The following is a 21,876-nucleotide window of genomic DNA, read 5'->3' as shown; positions in this document are numbered from 1 at the left end:
AGAACAGCCCCAGCCTTGTGGTGAGGGCGTGGGTTTTGATCTCCTCGGGCGCAGGAGGGCGTAAAACCCAGCTTTCCCACATCTAGGGTAAAAGCTCTGATGAAGGAGCTCTCGAATGCAGCAGAGGAGAGCAGCAACTGCTGCCACTGCACTTTGCAGAGCAGCAGCTCTCTGTGTTTTGGGAATGTTCATCGGCTCTACCCCTTGGGCAAGACAGGTGCAGGAAAGCTGAGTTCATTGGATCTGACGATGCCGGGGTGTGACCTAACTCGGTGCCACGACATGAGAGACATTTCTGGACATGCCCACAGCAGAATTTCAGGAGTCTGGGGAATTTTAATGTGAAAAGCTGGTGCCTGCAGAGCTTAGGCCCCTCCAGGGTGTGGCAACAAATGAGCAGGAATTTAGAAGGCTGCGGTTTTGGACATAGGTGCTTAGTCCCATTGGAAATACCTACTTTCCTTCTGTCAGGCTGGACACAGTTCCCTAAATTTGCCAGCACCAGCAGTGTAACTGGTCCTTGCTTGAGTAGGAACCATTTTTCTTCAGTTCAAGGAGCATTATGCCTGGCAAAAGAATGAAAACTATCAGCAGAGATGATGCCATGGTGTTCTGACTCTATAAGATTTATGGGGCCGTGGGAAGCCAGTTTGGATGAATCATAAATAGTTGCATGTAATATACTAATTTAATTGCAGAATGGGAGTGAGTTTAGCTTTATCCATTAATTCAAAAGACTCTCCCTGTGAGCATTTGGGAAGAGTAATTTAGTAAATTCAAGCATGAGTCAAGGCAACTAAAAATAGAAAAAAAACCCTCCTAAATGGCTAAAAATGAAATGAAATGAAAAAAGAGGAAGAAATAAAATCTGGTGTCACAATCTAACAGCCCTTTTTACACAAAGGAAGATTCCATAAAACACATGTATAGCTGTTAATATATTACTGAAGAACAATTATTTCTAGTTTTATAAAGATACCATGTGTCATTTTAACACTGAGAATAAATTACGCATTTAGCAGTATGTGCAACATGTTTATTGATAAATGTTGTGGGCACAGTGCTAGAGTCAGCTGTCTTTGATATTAACTTGGCATCTCCCAGACTCACAGTGTTGTGAGCGCAGAATTTGACCTAATGCCTAAACTCCATACAGCAAGTGGAAAAAAACCACCACCAACCAACCTGTCAAGTAATAGTGTTTCAAAGTTTTGATCTTTTGCACTGGGGGCTGATTTTATCACATAGACCTTGGCTTATTTTGGTATCCCTCTGTGGCATCGAAGAAGTTCTTTTGGTTGTAAATAGTAACAGTATCAGTCCCTAACTGGAAAAGTTCCTGAGAATGAGAAAAGCCCCATGCTTTTCATGTCAAAGCTCTAAATTTATGCAAGCAGACAGAGAACTCCCTGGACAATGGAGGTGAATAGAAGGGTTGCACTTGCAACTAGAGGCTGAGAGCTGTGCTGGAAGCAGCTCAGCCTGGTTTGCTAGAACTGGCTCTTAAAAACTGCTCCTAAGAAGCTCTTATTCTGCTGCAGCAACTCTTCCTACCTTTGACTACTCAGATCTAGGCTGTGAGGTCCCTACAGCTTGACATTGCTAATGTGGCAGTACTGCCACCATGGAGTGTCCAGGGTTTCATGGAATGGCTACAGATTTTAAGGGAATGCTGTTATGCCAAAGTTTTTGTAAGGTAAATAAGCAAGACACATAAGGGATACAAAAAGGCAAAAAGCTGGAAAGTAAAGCCCAAATCGGTCAGTGGCAGAGCCAAGACTAGAACATAAATCTCCTGCTGCCAACTCAAAGACTGATTTTTTGGATGACTCTGCCTGTCGTTCCACATCTGTTTGTTCCACCAGAAGGCTGCATTTAGCATGTGATTTGCCCAACAAATATGGTTATATTTCCTCCCTTTCATTTTTCCTTTTCCAGAAACAAACTTACAATTAGAACTGGCTGGGAACTTTTGACAATGTATTTTTCCACAAAAAAATGTTTACTAGGTCCATAGTGTAGGATTTATTGTCAAAATGAAAATGAATCCACACTATAATATATATTACTTACCTGGAAAGTAAGGCACCTGGGATCAAGCCCGCAGACTGTATGAGGAAGAGCAAGAACTTGAATCCATTTTCTTGAATGCTCAATGAAAGCACATCCTAGTGAGTATTTCTATGTATCTTTCTTAAAAGAAAGAAAGAAAGAAAGAAAGAAAGAAAGAAAGAAAGAAAGAAAGATAAACTAATGTCCAAGCTTAGGAGATTATTTGCACAGCACTATGTATTTTTTAGCATCTGTACTTTTCCAGTTTAAAATTTACAAGTGGAAACTTTTTCAAATACATGGATTTTAGAAACTCTACCATGTAATTGTTCTGAATAATTCTTGGCCTGCAGATTAGTTGCAATTACTGTGTTGTGACTGTCATGTATTCAAAAAGAGAAGTTTGAGTTGTTTTGATTATGCAAGGTGGGAGAAATAGGTCATACAGTACACTTCCATTCTGACTGGCTGGGGTCTATGCTTAGATCCATGTTCCTGTTTTGGAACTCCTATTCTGCACACTGTTAATGACTACCAGCCTGTACTTCAGCTTTTCTGTTTGAAATTATCTGACAGTAAAATTGTTTGCTTGAACAGAAAAGGGTATAAGCAAAGTCATTTTTTCTAAACATTTACCTGATTACTTTTGCAAATTCTTTTTGCAATGATTTCCCAGACTGTTTAACATCCACATAAAGCTCCTTGAACTTCTGGATGGGAACTCAGTGTGAGGAGACATTAAAGGAGTGAATGCAGATGTAGAAATAGAGTTGAAACAATGCAAATTAGATGGAAGCCAGTTTATCCAGATACTCTGCCTGCCCAGCGGATATCACGCAGAATATGGTATTCTGGTTTTCCACCCCTCACCCCCAACTCCATGTTGTGTTGTGTAGACTTTAGGTATGCTCTACAGCTGAGACAGTGTAAAGAAAACCTGAGGCTACTCAAGTCTCTCTTTGGGACCAGACAGATATCTCTGGGGGTGTTTATGTCACTACAAAAGGGCAGACATGATGAGACTCCACTCACATTTATTCCAGCCCCTGTGTAGGGAACCTGCTTCAGAAGCACCACAATGCTTGAGCAGAAGCTGTCTGGCACCCTGAAAGAGGAGAGCTGGGTTTGCAACACTCAGGCACCAGGTGTCTTTGTTGAACAGGCTGCCTGCTCCAGTGTTACTTATACCACATTCCCCTTTGGATGGTGCAGTCACCCATCCTCTTGCTTGTCTTTCCTCAAAAAAAAGCATTGGGAAAGAGATAGTCCCAAAAGACTGAATATCAAATATACATGATAAATCTGTATGGAAGCCATGTGAACATGTGTAGTGCAGCCTTAGTTCTCAGGTAATCTATTTTCTGCTCAGCGAGGCTTATTAGCTCAGGTTCAGCATGGCTTTTACCTGTATTCACACAATTTCTTACCAGCCTATAATGGAGCAACACAAGTTCTTGTATACTTGCAGACAGAGGAAACTCATTTCTGCCTGTTGATTTATGCAGTTAAAATAATCTCAGTGTGTAATCGGATTCTTTTGTGCAAATCTTTTTTTTTTTTGAAAAGCCAGATTTGAAAGTAAGAGAAATAATCTTTAATGATGTCTCTGAATCTTCATCCATCAGAAGTTGGAGAATGCTTTAATCAAGGAAATAGGCCCACTAGTGCTGCTGATGAGATGGCTTAAAGACTATAGGAAGGAATTGCAAAATTAGGCTGTAAAAGTAACATTCTACACCTGAATCCTTTCCTTTCACTATCTAATGCAAGAAGTACAAGTCCTAAGAGAGCACTAGTATAATTTTTCCCAGAAGTTGTGTGTCTGTATTTGTCTGAGGCTAATCTCTTTGCTGTAACAAGGTTCACTGTGCATTGACTAACAAATGCAAAATCCTTGCCTACTCCAACACACTGGAAAATACACAGTTACTAATCATCCTGAAACAAGCTTGGACTGGCTGAGACAACACACATAAACCATAATTTTAAAAGCAAATGTCTCTTGAATTTACTAGGTCCCTTAATTTCTACTTTTCATTGAAGGTGGCAGGGACTCTTTCCTGGACTGATCTTTATCCTGATCAAGGAAACAAGAGAGAAACAAGTAAACCTCGTCACAGAAGCTTTTTGTCAGGACTAGTTCTTGCCTATAAAAAGCATTTTGCAGAATTTACATAATCTTTAATTTATTAAGGGATCAGATTTTTACATTAAGGACATTTATGCTGGCTAAAAGGAAAATGTTAGGTTTAGGATTTCAGAAGCACTTTTTCCATGTACATGCCTGCTGGTGGGCAGTATTCCTCTGGAATTTTGGGACAGCAACAAAACTGTCTTTAAATAATTTTTAGTTCTGGTTGACTTAATGCATGTGAGTCTGGTTAGCCATATTTATCAAATGTAGATTTAGATGACTTGACAAACTATTGAGAGTGAGTAAATGTTATTTTTAATTCTGTCATAAAATAATCAAAGTTATATTATTGTGACCAAAGACTTACTCCATGTATAATATATAGAAAATTAGTTTAATTTTTACTTGTTTATACTGCTGGTGCCCACTACTTTCCCTAACAACATTTGGTATAAAACACAGGTTACTAAACACAAAACATATTATGTCACAAAGACGTCTATGAGGTAGCCACTGTACACTCAGAGCTGTGTTTGTTTCATCAGTTTGATTCATTTGCCAATTTACTTGATTTGCTGAGCATTTACAAATGAAAAATTCTCTATTCTAAAATTATACCCTATGTTTTGCCTCACAGCAATCCAAATTTGTCGGGAGATCAACTAGTTATTATATTCATATGACTGTTTTCTTGGAATGACCTTTAAAATGTACAAAAAATAGCAATCCATACATGAATTTGAAGCTTCGGAGCTGTGTCCTATCCTTTTATAGCATGTCAGTGCTGTAAAAGACAGTGAGAAACTCTGTACTCCACACTGATCCCAAGTATCAAAATGCATTAGAGCTCAGAGATGACCATATTCTCTTCTACACCTCTAAGAATGAAGATATGCCTGGGGGAAGATTACTAGAAGGTTGGACATCCTAACAACGAGATTCTCCAGGAGCAGAAAAGATCCTTGGGCTAACTTAAACGATGAAGGAACTCTGTAGATAATGGCAGATTCCTGGGGTTATCCTTGGGCTGTAGCACTACTAGGAATCCTACTAATAAGCTTCATGGTATCTCCTTGTTGCTGGTCTGCACCTCCCATTGCTGCCATTCCCTAGTCGTACGAGGAGAAAGCAGGCAGAAGAACCGGCAAGACAAGTATGGTAAAGAGAAAGATTTCTTTTGCAGAAGCTATCATTTGTGGAAGGCAATACAGTCCACCTTCTAAGCAAAGAAGGGAATACACAAGGTAAATGGTCCCTGTCTCACCAGCCCTCTGCACTAACTGGAAGGCTGTTAAATTTACAGCAAAAGGGGAAAAGAACAGAAGACATGCACTTAGTGGAATGTCAGACTGTTGAGAACAGTCTTAATCAAGGCACCAAGGAACATGAAGAAAAGAAATGTCTTTAATTCTCTGTCTATCCTAGGATCCAGTGTAATAAACAAGAGAAATGAGAACTGCTCATTTTATGGCTTAATTTGACTTAGTTGGTATTAATGAAATTTGGAGAGATGTTCATGACTTGAACGTTAATTTCATAGTTATAGAACTTAACACAGAAAGGGGCCAGCTGAGTAAATGGAGAAAGTGAGTGGCACGCCATCCAAATGCAGTTATTTGTTTCTGGCTCAGCAATAACTTGGAAATAAATTACATTGAGTCTTTATGGATTAATGTTCTAATGAAGAAAGCTCAATGTCTGCTGCTGACAACCAAACCAAACTAGTAAGCAGGATGATCATCTCCCTAAGCGTGTATCCACGCTATGCAAGGGGAAAAAACAACCCTGGTGTATTGTCAGCACTCAAGCATCCTTAAAATTCCAAAAGGTTTTAGAGGAAAATTTCCCATCTCAAAAATTACCAAATCCAATATCTGTTAGGCCTTTGTTCAACAGATGCAATGTAGTGGTAGCATGACTAATAATGATATACTTTTATGTATCATTTTAAGTGTACATTAAGCAAGTCTTCCTTTCCCGTCATGATTCAATGCCAATAGAAAAATCGAATTTAATTCAGTGAGCTTTAATTGTGCTTCATATATGTGTACTTCAATTTCTGGCTAAAATGTTATTACTCATCATATATAGCTTGCTCTGGCAGTTTGCCTTACTCACATGAATAGTTCCATATGGGTCCTTTATACCAAGGAGCTTTGGGAATCACTAATAGCTGGACAAGGGACACTGGTTACTGAATTCCTGGCTCTGTTTTCAGCATTGGACTGACTAGTATGTTTATATGATGCAGAAGTCAACCACAGGATGCCTAATTCATACTTACAGCACTGCATGTTCCTATTATTTTGTGTAATAATATATCATTTACTTTACAAAGACTTTTCTCATTCTATTTTATCAGTGGTTCACAGACGAATTTAGAAACAAGTTGAACATCAGGACTTGTAATTTTTCTAAGCCTCTGCTTAGAATCTTTTCCCTGTCCATGTTAATTATAAATTGCATTCATCACACTGAAGACTGTTTATTTGCTTCTTCTGTTTATCTGCTTTGCCTATCTGTAATACCACAGTGGGAATGGCATGTACAATGGCAAGAAAATGACCTGTGGGTTATAGTCAAACAGACCTGTGGGTTTGCACACAGATAAAAAGACAGATAAAAAAGACAAAACCAAAATGTTTGCAATACAAATCAGATTTTTTTCTTTCTATCTTTTGATTTTTCATTGTTCAATGTGTGTTAAAGATCCAAACTGCTACCAGCAATATTTTTGCTTCCATTCCTCCATCAAAAATTAATATGATACTTAATACCTTTCCTTGCTGTTTCTTGTCCAAGATCTGAAGAGAATTTTCATTTCCCCCTAAGAAGGGAAATTGGATTTCAGTGTCCTAAAACCTTACCTCAGCTTAATCTGATTGGATTTTTTAAAATGTAAATGTCTTGTTCTTCCTCTTGTTCTTGTCATTAATACATGCTATTTCTGTTGATTAAAAAAAAAGAAAACAGTGCAAGTGTTAGCAAAAGGAAATGCACTTAATATGAAGAAACAAATAAAACAGTCTGGGAAAGGCAGGGGTGAACAGGTTTAATAAGTGGCCCAGTTTTAAGACTTCAGTCCTGACACAGCACTGCGATGTCACCCCAGAAAAAATACCTTAAATGTAATGACAACAAACTTAATCTTCAGTGGGACTTTCAGATGTTGTTCAACCAACTCACCAGTTTAGGGGACTGAGAGTGAACTGTAAATAGCACTTAAGTTCCCAGAGTGTAATTCAGGTCCAGGAGAGAGATTCGAACAAGCTGGCCCTAATCCATCTGTGTCAACATGCAGTTAAGCTGTGGAATTCCTTATCACGGGGTGTTTCAGATGCTGAAAGTTTACATGATTTCAAAAGGCAACTAAACAAATTCATGTAAGAAAAATTCACTGAGAATTATTGTATGTAAGATAAGTAACTGTTTCAAAAAGTCAATGAGGCACAAATGGTTGAATGCTGGATGAATATTCTTCAGTAGCATCACTTACACCCTTCCCTAGGCATCCTCTTTTTGACCTTTTTGAGAATAGGACTCTGAGCTGGATGGACCTGTGGTGTGACCGAGTCAGACTACTCTCATATTCTTATGCATCAAAATATCCGAGATAGCATATGCACATATGTTTTCTAATGTAAGCTCCCCAGCACATGTAGCTCACTGAAAGTGCACATGTCCAGAAGTGTGGCTGCTCACTTGAGATGATTAAGTGACTATTTTCCACTTAGCTCCATTTGAGAATTATTAACAAAGTATTCTTAATTCTCTGTTTGCTCAGAGAGCATGTAACGCTTTTGGATAGGTTTGAGTTCACTACCTGTAGGCACCTTCCCTGAAGAAACTGGTTAATACCTACTTCTTTTACAACAGCCTAAAGATTAGAGTATATCCAGGGTCTGTGACACCTGGATTTTGGTCAAGCCCCACCAGGTTGGACAACATAGTTTCCACCCCTCTCAAAGAGCATGAAAGTAGGAAGTCCCTGTTGTGTAGGGTATTCAGAGGTGTTTTTTTCCTTTGAGTTGAAAGCTGTGATCCCAGGAGCACAGACTCAGGCAGGCAGGGAGACCCGGCAGGAGCATGGCTCTCTGGCAAGGCAGTTAGAGTACCTAGGCAAAATTCAGGGATGCAAATTTGCCCCCAGCCCACTAGGGACTTGCACTTCATTGACAAGGAAGAGAGTAAATGTAACAAGAAGTCTAGACAGCAAACTCTTCTCTCTTAATGTCTTCTGTATGCTTCCCTACATTTAGCTCAAGGAAAGCACAAATGGAAACCAAATCCTTCTTTGCTGAATACTTTTTCGTGTGAAGATAATAATTTCCTCTTCAGAGCATATGTTCTGAAAGAATTCTCACATTGCTGCTTCAAGGAAGTCAAGGATGGTCCTTGTTTCCTCAGGGTTGGTACCATTTAAGAAGCAATGGGAGGGAAGGGGAGAGGAGGCAGAGGGAGGACAGCTAATAATGACATGGCAATCTACATTTCCCTGGGGAAGACGAATAAGAGTTAACCACAGTAAATGGAAGATTAAACTCTGAACAATGTTTGCTTAAACCTAGAGTAATTTCTAGCTACTACAGCTTGATTTCCAAGCAAACAGTTTGTTGCCAAATTAGAAGTTTGTATCAAATGGCCTTAATGTGATCACAATTTAGTTCTTGCTAGAGGTATTTTAAGATATTCATGTTTGCAATAATTACTAAGCTTATTTTTTATGACTAATCACAGCTGCTTTGAAATGTAAGTAATAACTTCTATATATTTTATTTCTGCTATGAACAACTATTTCAATCACAACTTTCACAAAACTTTGCTACACTCATTAACTGTGGAGGTGCTAGGGCAAAATGCTACAAACCCAGACAGGTCTAAGTCTTCTCTTGCTCGAATTTCAAACAGCTAAAAAAGCCTTTTAAACACAAGGCCTGTTTCAACATCATTCCATTCCTGTTAGTTTACACTAAGAAGAGATTTAATATTGTTTGGAATAGATGTTAGTTTACACTGTTTTGTTCCTCTGTTTAAGTCATGACATTCATATATGTGTACAATCATCCACGTGTGTATGGTTGAGGACAAATACAGGTACATGGAATTTAGCCTATATGAATTGTACCTATTTTTCATATACACCAAAAAGTATTTCTTTACCTACTCTTTTATTTTCTAGGCCATGCATGCAACCATCTTTTGTGTTTCTTTCAAAAATATTTATATATGTGCATGTATGCACGTGTACAGATGAAATCCTAGTTACCATCCTATTTATTTGCCTATTTGTTATTGTCAATACATATGCAGAGAAAGATATAAATTAATGTTGTCATGCTGTAATGTAGTTTCAAATTTATACCAGAATTAGTTGAAGATGGCTGTGCTACTCACAAGTGGGTGATCGGTCACGGATGATGGGTTGCAAGTGAAGAATGCGTATCATCCCAGAGCAGCTCCAAGAAAGGAAACAAATCCTATTTGAGGGATAGTTTAGAGAGTTTTCAAACAATTGCAAGGGTAATTTTTGCATCTTTCCTATAAACAAACCAGAAGAAATTTTGACAATTATTTGTGCACTTCAAGGTTCAGATAACCTCCTGGTTCCTCCTGATTCATCTATGATGGATGACAGAAAAATTCTGATGGAAGAGTTTTATCTAGTACAGAACTGAGGCCTGATGTGAAGCTTGTTCAAGTCAAGCACGATCTTCCGAAAAAAAAACCAAACCAAAACAGGTCTTTTGTGGAACTATTTGGACCCAGTGTTGCAAACAGTAAATTAAAAAGAATATTTTTCAACAAAATTATATTACAGCTTTTACATTAGCTTTAGATTGGTACTAAAAGCACATCCTCCAGTAAAGAACAGACTTTGTGTCAGAGATCACTGCCATCAGGTGACACCAGCAATTAAGTTTTTTTGTTGATCTTCCTCATGTGGGTTCTGTTGTCTTAATACATATTTCATGCCTTTTTTTTCTTCAGGATAGTGTTTTATGATATCTATTCTATATAACAACTGAATACATAAAGTCATAAAAGCATGTAAAGTACTTTTTCATAACTGTAGCAATGATAAAGAGGGAAGAGATCAATTAATCTTGCAAGCAGACTTTGGAGACACAATGATAAACATGTTATCAACCTTCCAAAACCATCCTTTGGCATATAGAGAAAAAATAAGTCAATTACCAAATGTTTTCATACAACAATGCTTTTCATTTTAAGCAGTTTTCAATCAGTCTATAACTGTACCAGCAGCTAACCTGCCATTTGGCAGTTGTGGAGGAGTTAATAATTCAGATACCCTTGTGAACTGCAAGACAGATACAGCAATTTTGCCACTTAAGGATGTTTGGTGGAATAAATTTCTTGATATGATTATAAATTGGGACACATGGAAACCAGGTCTGCAGATAGCCTGCAATTCTCAGGAGGAGCATTGGAAATAGAGGTCAAAATCCCTTACAAGCAGTCCTTCCAGGCATTGCAACATTGTCTTGAAGGTAAAATAGGGTGACTGTTGCTGGAGATCAATTGGATTGAAAAAATAGTGGATTTTTGTCATATTTCTAACAGAATATTGAGCTTAATTTGTTTTTGTCATAAATAATTTAGATTATCTCAAGAGTGAAGATAAAATTTCAGGGATTTTCCTTTTTTTATAAAATGCTTCTCTTAGCTGCAGGTCTGCACTTGGACCCCATTTAATTTTTTATTTGGTTTAATATTACATTAGAGCATACAGACTAGCCAAAACATGGCCTTACTCACATCTGGCAAATAACTGAGCCAAATAATGAACCTGCAAGCACTCTGTTGGAGCTTCCTTTTCAAGTATGGGAAAGGTGATGGACTTGTTTGATGAAAAAAATTCCCACATGTTTGTGAACGGAGAAATTACAAGACAAATGGATTTTAATGAAGAAATTTCCTTTAGATTAGGAATTTCATTGAAAAGAATTTTGTTCTTGGTTTCCCTTTGCTCTCCAGAAACAAACTTTCGAGAACCCCTTTTCTCTATAGTTTTTAGATATTCTTTATTTTTTACTTCTCACCACTTCTACTTCACTCTTCATTTCATTTTATTAGCATGTCTTGCTCCCTACCAAGTCCATATGTCTTTGAACTCACCAGGATTTCATTAGTTTAACCAATGCAAATTTAGCACATCATCTTTTAAGGTACCACTTTTTTTACTTCTGTGGCACTGCTAGATGTCTTACTGACATATAAAACTCTGGGCCAGTAACTGCATACATGCCAGGCTGATAGGTGACTATAAGCAAGGCTTTCTGCAAAATATATTTTCCCTTCATAAGATAGATTCTACAGTAAAGCTGGGTGTGTGTGGAGACAGGAGAAAAGAGGGAACAGGGAAAAAGAAAGTTTGGTGACAGAAGGACATTTCACTCATAATGCAATGACTGTCTCAGGACTGGTTTTACACATTGTTCCTTCTAGTCAACATTTCAATAAGACTAAATTATTTTCAGAAAATGTTCTGTACTTTGGAAGATAATGCTGCCTGCAGGTGTAATATTAATTCTTTTATACTTTTTGCATACCTCCCCCATTCCTTTCTGACAGCCTGGTTTCAAGTTTCCCAAACTTCCACAGATTCTTTCTGACTTATATTTTTGGATCCTACCTCCTTATTTCTGTATTTTTGGATTGAAAAAGATATAATTCATGATAAATGCAAGAAGTTGGGAGCAGCGCAAGAATCTCAAAAATGGAACAGTATCTTCACCAGGTTGGTGCTAATTCTGACCCCACATTCTGCTCATAAATCATTAGGGAACCTCATCTTTTTCTTAATATTATTCTACAAAAAATTCTGCCAGTAAATTGCTTCACTCCTTAGACTTTGGGCCAATAGGAGTAACAAATCACATACTGTGAAAGTTCAGATTACCTTCAAACGTCATCGTGGAAAGTTTTGTTAACTACTGAAAAACTGTTAACTACACTTAAAGACATGGTCCTCAGGGCCAGTACAGGACATTTTACCAACCAGTGAGAAGAATGCAAAAGTTGATCTTTTTCCTGGATGTCATTGGGGTAAATCTTTACATACAGGCCTGCCTCTGACCACACACTGGGAGTGGCATAGTTTACAGAACCAGTTTAGATTTGTGGGGAAGAATATCTTCTCCCTCAAATCCTGCCAAGAGACATACGTGCGGATAACAGAGACAAGTAGGAGAGCTCTAAGTAGATGTAATGACAAAAAGGAAGCAAAATGCCTTTATTGGAATGGCCTTTGCCTCGAGCAGGTCTCGGAGGATCTGACTTTGCTGTGGGTGGGACCCTTCAGAGCTTCTCACAGGGCAACTGAAACCTACTAAAGTCTTTTCTGAAATGAAGTTTGCCCTGCCCTGATCACAACAGTTACCCTGTGAAAAAGTCTGTGCAGTCTGGGAAGGCTGCATTCCACTATTGTGGATTTCATAAGCCCTATAAAAGCTGACATGCGGATTTAGGAACCCTAAATGTTTGCATAAATGTCTTTTAGTGACTAAATAATTGCCCCCTGAAGCACCCCAAAAGAAGCCAAAGGAAACAGAAATCACCATCTACAAAAGATTAAAACAAATTTCTGGTTTCTCAGCCAAGCCATTTTGCAGTTACTATAAGCCAAAAAAAATGTTAGGAAAATTTTCGAGAGGTGAAACCGCTTCCTTTTTTGAGCCCTCATGTCTCCCAAACATCTTGTTGAATTTACCTCAAACTTTCCATTAAACTTCTACTTTGGCAGAATAACACACTTATGAAATTTCAAGCAGATTGGTTTGGTCTGGCAAAAGGCAAAGAGGTAAAATCCTGACCTGGAGTGGAAACCTAACTTCTAACTTATCTGTGGAGAGAATATAAAACGAGAAGTCCACCAAAGTGAACCAAGAGTGTTGGGTTGTGTATGCAATGCTTATTTCTGAGCAGTAGCATCTAGTGCCATTTAGACTGCTGTCAGAGCATAAATCCAAAGCTTTGCTTAGATCGCTCCTCAGCATTTTGCACTACCAGTTGAAACAAGCATTTCAGGAAAAAAATATACCATCATTCACTTTTTTTAGTGCTGATGGCAGAAGGAGGTGATGACCCCTGTGATTTGCATATTCTCACAGAAATCTGATTATTCTTAAAGGTTATTGATATGTTTTATTCCCAGATTCAAGTAGCACCCTCTACTGGCCAGTCCACATTGATCTACTGCCACTGACAACAAAAAGACATCTTGCCTTAAGTAAAATGTCTGTATAATGATCTATACTGGAAAACTGGAGAGTGAGAGATTAGTGTAGAAATGTTGAGGTGAGCGTAAGAAACAAAAATGCATAGACGCACTGGGAAAAAACTATATGCTGTGTTGTGGGGTTTGACTCTACGAATTTTGATGGAGTTTGGCTATTTGACACCAAGACAGTTTGGCCACAACTTTGTGGTTAGCTTCATGTTTAGATTTCAACAGAAGCTGAGAGCCTGAACAGGAAACCATGTGTTTCTTTCATTGGCACAGATATTTTCTCTCCAGACCAGTGAAGGTATACAACTTTTTTAGAAATCTTTGGAAAATCAGCTCATGGTCCCCTCCAAGGTAATGCAAGAGATGCATACATTGATTCTGCAGCACAAGAAGAGATTGCATACTGAAGTGCTGTGGTTTTGGAGGCTTATGCATAGACGATGTTCAGCACACGCACATACGTCAAGCAGGCATACTAGACAGATTGCCCTTCCTTTCACTCTGCTCCAGAGCCCTTAGTGGGTTCTCTCAAGGTTGAGAGAAATTTGGCTGTTACTGCTTTAACCTCCATAAATGCCTAATGTCATTTACTCACACGTCCTGGCAAAAACTTCAGTCTGATCTCCCAGTTGTTCTCTCTCTCTCTCTCTCTTTCCTCCCGCCCCCCCAGGAAGTTTCATCTAAGTGCCTATTTTGTTCTTAGTTTTCCGTCTGCTTTTCCATCCCTTCCCAGGAGTGCTGCGACACAACCAACAAGAAGCATTACACAAAAACCTAAAGACAGTTTGTTACAGAAGGAGCAGTGTTTGGCACAGCAGCGCAGGAATGACCTGGTGATGTGGCACTTGGCTGAGAAGTCACTTTTCTGAGAGCCAGCTCTGAACAGCACTGAAATCAGTGAGGGTCTTCCCATCAGTCTCAGTCAGCTTGGATCAGGCCCACGGTGCACATCTGGACGCAGTTTGTTCAAATGTGCCTGCACTATCCCACCTTTTATCCGGTATCACTTTTTGAAGGGGTTAAGGAAAGCCTCAGTCTTACATCTGATGCTCCACTGTTTCATGATTCTTTTCCAGTAATGAAATTAATATGACTTTCTCATCTATATAATTTATTGTTGCTGCAGATGTAGATTTATATTTTTTTTCTTTGATGCAGTATATTAACCTCAAAGAATGTGCAACCACTTGTCTCAAGTGCATGAGTTGGTTTTGTTGGTTTGGTTTTGTTTTTTAAGTAGGAATCTACAATTTTGCCCGGGCCTGATACACTAGCTCACAATATGGTTTACTACTCTACTATATTGGTAGAAGAGTCGCCATTAGCTGAGAATAAAGCATATCTGGGGGAAGTGAACTCCTTGGCGTAACTGATAAAGAGAAATTTAGTAGAAAAATCTAACTTAAAATATTTCTAAAAATCATAGCAGGAGTTACTCTGTATTTGGTAAACTCCAGTGCTTCATTTCTTGCTTGTTTCATATGGAAAACCATGCAATTATTTTAAAATTATTTTAAAAAATATGTATTCAATAGTTTCTGTGAGAAGATTTTGTTCTCACTAGTGCACAGTTATAGGTGACAGGAGGAGCAGAAGTACAATGTATTTGCTTTTCATAGCTGGAAATTCCTCAGATTTCAAAGCTGGAACCACTTAGAAGTGGCTACTCAAATGTGTCATGGAAGAGATAAGAACTTCTCTGTTTGCCTTAAAAATGTGGCCCATGAGTAATGTCAAAACATTTTTATTCTGCTGAAGTATAACCTGATTCTGTAATTTTAGCTTTACTTAGGAAAGTTGGTTTGTTGAAGAATTCACACAAGCCTATTTTCAGTTGTTACAGAAACCGGTTGGAATACATCTTAAAATAAGGTACAATTTCATCTTTATGTAGAAGATTTTAATAACCCTCACGGTGGAATCAAGTTATATTTTTGTATTTGAAATGCAATACTGACATGTTTTTCAAGGCAAACATTACATATAATTTTGTATTATCCTTTGATGATAGTACACACTGGTAAAGAATTTTCAAGAGTATATAGACTTGGCATACCAAGAAGGAAGATTTAGAATATGATTGCTTTGAGTTGGAAACATTTCAAATCATGAGGTTTTTCTATATTTGCAATCGGAAATTGGCAGGAACTCTTCACAAAACTATCGGATTGGACACTTAACATGCTCTTACCTGTAAAAAGTCAGATTGTGCTTGTAATATGCTAGCTATCCATCCAGAATACTTGTGAAACAGAATTGTCCCCAATATTCCCATATAATTTTTTTCCCCTGGACTTTTGTATGTATTTTGGCATGTACAATAGATTGCAAGTTATTTTATTTAAAGCTATGCAGAGGAAGGAGTGTTGTAGTTTGTGTTATGATTTCAAAGTTTTTATTCCTTGTAAACCAAAGCAGCCCTTTTCAACTTTGGTATCATTAATGAAGGGAAATTCTGAAGAAAATACCCCACATTTTTGAAACATCCAATACATGCTATTTTTTTGAAACGTGACAATTTCAGTCTTTAATATTTTTGTACTATAATAATGTATAAAATCAATATTAAAGGAAATTTTGAAAAGAAAATTTTTATTTATTACCTCCCCAAACTTAATGAATATGATTGTCTATTTGTCAGTTATTTTCCTAGATTTTCCTTTCAGGGGAAATTTCTGCTCTCCTCTGCACAATCTCTGGACACATTTTCAATGGGAGAAATACAAATGGATTTTGGAAAAGCAGATATAAAACTTCGTTCCTATAAAACTGGAGGAGACACTTCCATTGAATAGAATGTTATGGTCAGAAGGTCAGGAAGCCTTGAGAACAGACCCTGAAGATAAAGGCTGAAAAACTGGGAGAGAGATGAATATTTAAAACACATAAGTCCTAGACACAAGAAGGAGATGGTGATATAACTGACAGGTGAGTGAATTGAAAATCATGGCTAATAATTTAAAAAATCTGTGATTAATAAATCAGCACAGAAGGGGCATGTTCACATGGAGTCAGCTGTGTGAGCTGCCCTACCTGTAAGCTCTGACACATGTCCTATGAAGAATCACATGTGTGTCCTTGGCATGGATCTGACAAGATACACATCAGCACAGAGCTCATCATTGCTTGGCATGAGCAATGGTCACTTTTTTCAGCATCAAGCTTGTTCCCTGACTTTGTCCCTCTTGCTTCCAAATATTAGATTACCTCAGAAGATGGTGCTTCCATTATGCTTATCACTTTAACAGAAGGAGAGAGAGCCCAGGCTGGATGTGTGGGTGGAGGACCATGCAGTCACAGACTACTTCACTTTCATGTGACTAAGGGTATTCAGTGTCCCTTGGCACTCCCATTGAGAATCCCTCACAACTTTCAACCCGTTCATCCCTAAACTTATTGCTCCAGAGGCTGGGAGTCCAATGAGTGGAGAGTTGGGAAGTCCATCCCTGAAAATGCAGTGCCCAGCAAATAATGAAAACAATGGTGAGAGGAGGACTGTTCTTCGGGACTAATATCTGCACAGGGATGATCACAGGCTCCGCATACCGCTGAAGCCGACTGCCAAGGCCTCAGTGCTTTCAGTGGGGAGGTGGATGGTGTCCTATGGGCAGGGGTTCACCCTGCAGGAATAGTTTGAGAATGCTTAGCACAAAGCAGCAAAAACAAGTCATCAAATGGTGTAGGTGAGCTCTTTGTATGGGCAGAGTTTTATATGCTGGTTGAGTCAGCTGTTCTAGCTGATTACTTTTAAAGAGAGGGGCAGGCACTGAGTCACGTTTGTGCAGCTGAATTCATTGCAGAACAAGTTGCCTTAGGCACCCTCTGTGCATTGTCAGCCTTTTTTGCACCCTACTCAAAGAACAGATGGATCGGTGTTTTCCAGGGTTGCAGCTAACGTGCTAAATACGCTAAGGACCCATAGCTTATTAGTAAGGAAATTAGGGATCATAAAATGCAACAAAAGAGCTAGTGTTCAGCAAGCCAGCAACTTTAGCAGCTCAATGTTAATATTATGAACGGTATCGAGGCACTCTTAATGAAAACATAGCAACTGTTACTTTAGATACTTTACCAGCCAAGATCTTGATCTAAAATAATCCCTGATACTTTAAAAAATCTTAATTAAAATTGCCATGCAGGTCTGATATGTAAGAAGAAGATACATAACTGCACTTGGTTGATATGAAAGAGGTAACCAGCTGGCACTCTTAGTGCAATTGGATACAGGCTGCAAAAGCAAGACATAACAAACTTAACATTCAACCTTCAAAATTCAGGGCTAATTTTCCCAAATTGCAACTTGCACCTGCAGATCATCCTCACAGTTGCCAGAACATGCCACTGCTTTTATGTTCCTGTATTCTTTATACATATAATTTTCAAATTATGGATCTTTCTAATCCGCAAATACTGCTGTAGACAAAGCAGATAGGTGCAATAACTAATGCAACAGCGATTGCTCACATACAAAGCAAAGGGATTTTTAAAAAATCCAAATGATTTAACATCCATTAGGAAATGCAGTAAGGAGAATGGCAAAGTAGGGCTTAACTGCAGAGCAAAATTTCAGGATGGGGAAGGTTCATCATTTGTCTGGCATCTGCAGGGGAACAGCTGTCTGCAAAAGCCCTCTTGTCTCTACAACCAGGAAGGAAGTGCTCCTCAGGGATCTTGGCCAGATGTAGAAAAACAAGGAAGAAAAGACGGGGAAGGCAGCTGCTCACCATTCAGCAGCTGAGGTGAGAAATCCACAACATGAGCTAAAAATGAGGGTTCTCCCGGGAGAAGGCAGTCAAGTGTCCAGCCAGGACACTCTTGCTTCTCTGCCAGCATGTTTATGTCCATGACATAGGGAAGGAGACGGTGTAACATGGGAGATTCCAGACAGACAAATCGTAGTGGAAATAGATCACTAGCTGCTCAGCACATTTTACAGGTATGAATTGTGTCAGGAAGTACTTTTACTCAAGGCTATAAGTGCAGAGGATGCCCAGCAGTGCCTGTGTGTGACTGGAGCACCCCAGTAGAGATACATTCCCCTTTGCTGCTCAGTAAATGTGCACCTGGCTATACTACCCTGACATCAAAAGTCACTGTAGGAGTATAGCTGTAAGCCTGCTAAGACCATTTTGGTGCTTATGTTGGGATGATAGTATTAGTATAAAATTGGTCAAAGTCACCTTTTCAGAAAATACTTTCCTATAACATAATAACTCTTACCAGGCACTGCATAAGCCTGTTTTTTTCATGAGTCTGCATAGAAACTTCCTCAATAACTACATGGATTCCAGATTGGTTTTATGAATTGTTGGTGCTATTTGGATATCTGACAGCCTTTCAAAATATTTACAATACAACAGGAGGTCTGCTGGATACACACATGTGGGAATATACTTGGGGAAACCCAGCTGCAAATGAAAATGGAGTTGCAGGAGGCTGTAGCTTAGCACAGGTTAAGGGCACAGGTAAGCACATGGTCTCCTGGGGCTGACAAAATGGCTCCCAGTAACCCAGCAAAGTATTGGGAGTACGGTAAAGGTAACTCAAGTATGTCTGCATGTGATGCAATCATAGCTCTGCCTGCAATGTAGACATGCCTTTGTAGTGACTGCTTCCTACTCTTAAGCTAAAAAGCTGAAGAGTGGCGTCTACAAGTCTGTCTGTGGGAAGGAGAGAGAGAGGGACTCATTAAGTGTTATTATCTTGTGAATAGACTTGGTCAGACAAAACAATAGGATAGCTGAAGCTTAGGGGAAAGCTCCTCTGTGACGCATTGGGGTCTACATCATTAGCATTTCTTCAGAGGCAGAGCCAAAGAAAAAAGTTCTGGTAGAGCCCTTTGAAAACAGAAAGGCCAAAGAGGTGAATGCAAGGACACACTTGGGAACAGGAAATATGGACATAAGGCAGGAAGGGGAAGTGCTGCTCTTCCAGCAGGGAAATGCTTCTATCAAATTATTTGTGACTGAAGAACCAGAGAAGGAATCAGGTATTTGGACATCTACAATAAAGACTGAAAAAGAGCAATGTAGAAAATGAAGGATATCCCCCAGCTGCTCAAAAATGTAAGAAAGTCAAGACAGGGAAATATGTATCATTTCACTTGGACCCATGTATTTCCCATGCTAACTGAAATAAAAGAATCCTCGGGATTTCCCTGTGTCTACGTATCTTCAAATATTCCATGGACTTAGAGAGTGAATGGAAAATGTGGCACGCCAAAAAGACTGGAGCTGTGGGATGAGGTGCAGTGGAGAGTCAAGATGTGTGGGCCTATGGGTGGTACTGGGCTGAGGTTAACCTCTGCTTTAATTTGCAAGATGAGTAAGAGAGAAGAAAAATTGTCTGATAAAGAGCTCAAAGATAATGTTTGCTGCTTGGACCAAGGGGTGCTGAAGATCATCACACTGATACTACGGGAGGTCTTTGGCATACAAAATATGATGTTTTGTCAGAGTATAGTCATGGGAGCTCAAAGAAAGCACAATAAAATTTGAATAATAGTACTATTAAAACCTACTCATAAAGGTAACAAAAAAACCAACAAAACACTATATACAACAAACTGCAAAAAAAAAAAATCCTCCCCCAACAACAATATTCACAACAAATTTCAAAATAAGAAAACAGAATTACAAAACATAGGAAACATAGATACTTGCCTTAACTATTGTTAGCATTCAGTCTGTATTTGTTGTTTTTGACACACTAGCAGTTTCTGAAAGAGGAAATAGGAAAGATACTAAAATGCACTGCCTAATTTCAGAAGTGAAGGCATATTAAGAAGACAAAGGCCACTGTATTAGTGTGTATTAGTTTATCACATTCAGGCTCTCCTCTTGTGTCTCTCATTTATATCACTGTCTTGTGACAGCTAAGAGGCTGAGGCTGTCTGGAAACAAAATCTTCACTACTGTCATCCTCCTCATCAGATCTTCTGCCTCTCAAGGTATGGAGCAGATCACCTTGAGTGCCATCATGCAGCACATACAGGACAACCAGGTGCACAGTCAGCATGGGTTTATGAAAGGCAGGTCCTCCTTGACTAACCTGATCTCCTTCTACGACAAGGTGACCTGCTTAGTGGATGAGGGAAAGGCTGTGGATGTTGTCTACCTAGGCTTTAGTAAAGCCTTTGACACCATTTCCCACAGCATTCTCCTGGAGAAACTGGCTGCTTATGGCTTGAACAGGTGTACTCTTTGCTGGGTAAAAACTGGCTGGATGGCTGGGTCCAAAGAGTTGTGGTGAATGGAGTTAAATCCAGTTGGTGGCCAGTCACAAGTGGTGTTCCCCAGGGCTCAGTATTGGGGCCAGTTCTGTTTAATGTCTTTATCAATGATCTGGATGAGGAGATTGAGTGCACCCTCAGTAAGTTTGCAGACTTACTTACCTTCAGTAAGTTGGCTGGGAGTGTTGATCTGCTGGAGGGTAAGAAGGCTCTACAGGGGGGGTTTGGACAGGCTGGATCAATGGGCTGGGACCAACTGCATGAGGTTCAACAAGGCTCAGTGCCGGGTCCTGCACTTGGGTCACAACAACCCCAGGCAATGCTGAAGGCGTGGGGAAGAGCGGCTGGAGAGCTGCCCAGCAGAAAAGGACCTGGAGGTGTTGGTTGACAGCCAGCTGAATATGAGCCAGCAGTGTGCCCAGGTGGCCAAGAAGGACAATAGCATCCTGGCTTGTATCGGAAACAGCGTGGCCAGCAGGACTAGGGAAGTGATTGTCCCCCTATACTCGGCACTGGTGAGGCCACACCTCAAGTACTGTGTTCAGTTTTGGGCCCCTCACTACAAGAAGGACATGGCGGTGCTGGAGCGTGTCCAGAGAAGGGCAACAAACCTGGTGAAGGGTCCAGAGCACAAGTTTTACAAGGAGCAGCTAAGGGAACTGGGGTTGTTTAGCCTGGAAAAAGGAGGCTCTGGGAGACCTTACCACTGTCTACAACTACCTGAAAGGAGGTTGTAGTGCAGTGAGGGTTGGTCTCTTCTGCCAAGTAGCAAGTGATAGGACAAGAGGAAATGGCCTCAAGTTGTGCCAGGGCAGGTTTAGATTGGATATTAGGAAAAGTTTCTTCACCAAAAGGGTTGTCAAGCATTGGAACAGGCTGCCCAGGGAAGTGGTTGAGTCCCCATCCCTGGAGGTGTTTAGAAGACGGGTAGACGTGGTGCTTAGGGACATGGTTTAGTGGTGGACTTGGCAGTGATAGGTTAACGGTTGGACTTGATAATCTTAAAGGTCTTTTCCAACCTAAACAATTCTATGATTCTGTGATCCTACCCACAAGTACTGCTGAAGGACATTGCACCAGCACAGGCTAAAATAAAGGCTTTGTAATGAAATGGCAGAAGACTGGGAAAATAAGGTGGCCATCTAGCATACTAAAGAGGAAGGATGAAGGAAAAAGAGAAAGCACACTGGTAAGAAGGACAGTTGAGGG

This window comes from Nipponia nippon, unplaced genomic scaffold (assembly GCF_047370975.1).
Source record: "Nipponia nippon isolate SJK-2023a ecotype South Korea unplaced genomic scaffold, ASM4737097v1 scaffold_4, whole genome shotgun sequence".
In the NCBI taxonomy this organism is placed as follows: Eukaryota; Metazoa; Chordata; class Aves; order Pelecaniformes; family Threskiornithidae; genus Nipponia; species Nipponia nippon.
The sequence above is the reverse complement of the archived record's forward strand: the minus strand, read 5'-3'. Positions refer to the sequence as shown.